The sequence below is a fragment of the Rhagoletis pomonella genome, unplaced genomic scaffold (assembly GCF_013731165.1).
Source record: "Rhagoletis pomonella isolate Grant_MI unplaced genomic scaffold, Rhpom_1.0 Rhpom_scaffold_00004, whole genome shotgun sequence".
NCBI classification, from domain to species: Eukaryota; Metazoa; Arthropoda; class Insecta; order Diptera; family Tephritidae; genus Rhagoletis; species Rhagoletis pomonella.
The window spans coordinates 57,801,695-57,804,583 of NW_023458558.1; the positions used below are offsets into that span (position 1 = coordinate 57,801,695).

At 31.2% G+C, this 2,889-nt stretch overlaps 1 non-coding gene across 1 annotated transcript; it reads right to left on the reverse strand.

The window, feature by feature from the left end:
• Positions 1–616: 616 nt before the first annotated feature.
• On the reverse strand, positions 617–687 carry Trnag-gcc. Its single transcript has one exon. It is a non-coding gene; the product is annotated as a tRNA-Gly (tRNA).
• Between the last annotated feature and the right edge of the window lie 2,202 nt (positions 688–2,889).

Below are 2,889 nucleotides of genomic sequence, written 5' to 3' on the forward strand. Positions count from 1 at the left end.
ATTAACAAAAAAAAAACCATGACATTGTTTTTATTAAGCAAACATCGCTTTGATTCCTTTTCTGGTTTCAATTAAGTATTATTAACCAATATTTGGTTGATTTTTTTCTCAATGTACCAAATTCCCCACAAAACAACTGTCCATTTCCTGATTTCTCACATAAACTGAAATATCTCGCAAGTCGGGGAATTTCCTACGAGTTGGCTTCTCTGATCAGGATGCTCTGCAATGACAAGATGCCCCAGTTTTGCTGCATAAAATGGTGAGTGACAGTGTGTCACAGGGACTCCAACAGCTTTAAGTCTAATCTATCTATCTATTTTGTTTAGAGATAATTAAGATAGCACCACGATGGTAGACTCCTGCCGGGTTTCGTTAACGTAATAGTTTTCTCGTTACCACATACCATTCCCTTATGACCACAGAGTTAATCTTTTCTTCTGTATCAAGAGGGAGTTGATGATCACTGAACGAATATTGAAGTTTAAGCTCCTAAGATAATCACATAGTGATTTCATATGGAAGAAACCATTTGGGAGCGCGCAAAAATGAAGCCTCCCATAGGAGCGCTCGTTAATTTATGAAAAGTAAAAAAATAACAAAAGAAAAAATCGGTTGCATCGGCCGGGAATCGAACCCGGGCCGCCCGCGTGGCAGGCGAGCATTCTACCACTGAACCACCGATGCTCATTAAAGGCGTCTGTCTAACAGCTGATACAAGTCATAAGCTAGTAAAATGGAACGCAATTAAATAGAGTGAGACTGTGTCTAAAATATTTACAACACAGGGTGGCTCGGAAAACAAATTTGTAAATGTGTCTAAATTAATCATTCGTGGTGAATACTTCAATGGTAAGTTTACAGCCGGTTTGTGACTTTACTAACTACAGCGGCTCTCAAACTGGGGCTTGAGAAATAAATGTAGAGGAATTTAATAAATATGAAATTTCATTTATAAAAATTTGAAAAAATCAGTTTCATGATGCAATACAAATTAACACAGAAAAAATAAAATTCACAACAAAAAAGAAAAATGTTATATTTACTTTAATAATCGTACTTTCTGATAAACACGTGAATTCAATCTAGAATAAAACCTTCTAAAGAGAAAATGTGTGGTACATGTAGGCTTCAAGGATCAAAACAAAGTGCGTTATTCTTTTAAAGCCTAGCTTTATCCCCATGAAATGAGGAAATGCGCGGAAATTCTGTGAACAGTAAAGCCAGTGGAGATTTTACATCCATTAAATAGAAATTTCTTTGAAACTGAAAACTGCGCAGGGCGAGAATGGTATTTTTTTTAGAAAGAGCAATCATCTTCCTTTCTTCTGACAGCTTTTTTATCACCACAAACGAGGGGGCTCCATTCTGAGATTTCCCTAAATTTGAATAATATATTATTATACAACAAAAATTACACAAATTTTTACTTTGTAGACAAACCGAGCAAGAAAATATTAAAGTAAAATAAATTAAAAGGTTTAAAGAAAGTTTTGGTTATCAGTACATGAACGAGTAAGTAATCCATAAAAGGGAAAAGGAAAATATATTTACGATGGAGTTGTAACCATATCTAGTGTACCAACTGTATCGGCCAAGCCCAAAATACCTAGCATACTTCTAGGCTGTAATATAATAATCACAAACATATGTATGTATTTTTGTTTGGACAATATACACACATATGTACATACATTTTTTACTCCTTAAAAATGCGTTCTCCCGCTTATTAAATTGTGTATTGCAACGATTAAATTTTCATAAAATATTTTAAGCTTTAAAAAAAATAATTATCACAAAACTAAAAAAAGAATTACCACAATTAACAATTAAATGAGATATTAAAATTTTCATGACAAATTATTTCAGAATATTGCGTTCACTACAAGGAGAAATCGGTGAAAGCTGAATTAAAAAAAAAAAAAGGTTAAGCAAAAATTTTTGAGTTGTATAGCCAAACATATTATTTTTCTCATGAAAGGTTGAATAACTTAGTCAGATTTCCCCCGATTTTTTAAAGTAAAAATCACTATACATCAAATGTTAATATTGCATCAATTCAGGAGTTGCTTTATAAAATAGTGCGTGAAAACTTTGCCAAATTTGAAAAAAGACGAAAAAATTAACACAGAAAGTACACACAAATCTGTTAAGTTTTCTAAAAGTTTATACACATATATCATTCGAAAGGTCTAAACTCGGTTTATAGTCAACTGAATTACAAGCTTATAAGTGCGTAAAACCGGCTTTTTAACAGTAAATCAAGATTGTGTGGGTGTTTGACACAAATTTCGTGTTTCGATTCTTACTTCACTCGGCAAAACCTACCTGAAAAATAACATGACTTACCAGGTATTTTTCCTTCATTATTTTTAGTAGCATTGTGTAATAGAGGACACAAATTTGTATTTTCTCTCTTTAATTTAAAAACTCCTAAAATATAATAAAATAACACTCAAGAAAAAATCATATAAAAATATAACGAATAATCAAAATCAAATCATTTGTTATTATATCTGATTTTTTCTTTTAATGGTAAATGAGATGATTATTTCTTAATTGTTTCGAATTACACTTATTACTAATTATTTAAATATTTGAAACAAAATAGTTAATCATTAACATTTAAACAAACACCACCACCAGCAAACACTTTTTTGCTATTCAAAATCAAAAATAAATAGGTTTAAAATTATTGGTTTCTTTAAACTTATTTTTAAAGATGTGAAAACAAAGGCAAATAAACGCTTACAAAAAATATTATTTTGTGCATTTACCTGTGTCCTTGTGTCTGTGTCTGTTGTACAGTCGTTTTTTTCTGTATAGTTTCATAAACATGGGTTTTCTTATAAATTCGAGTAAAAAAAAATTGAGGAAGATGCTTCCGCC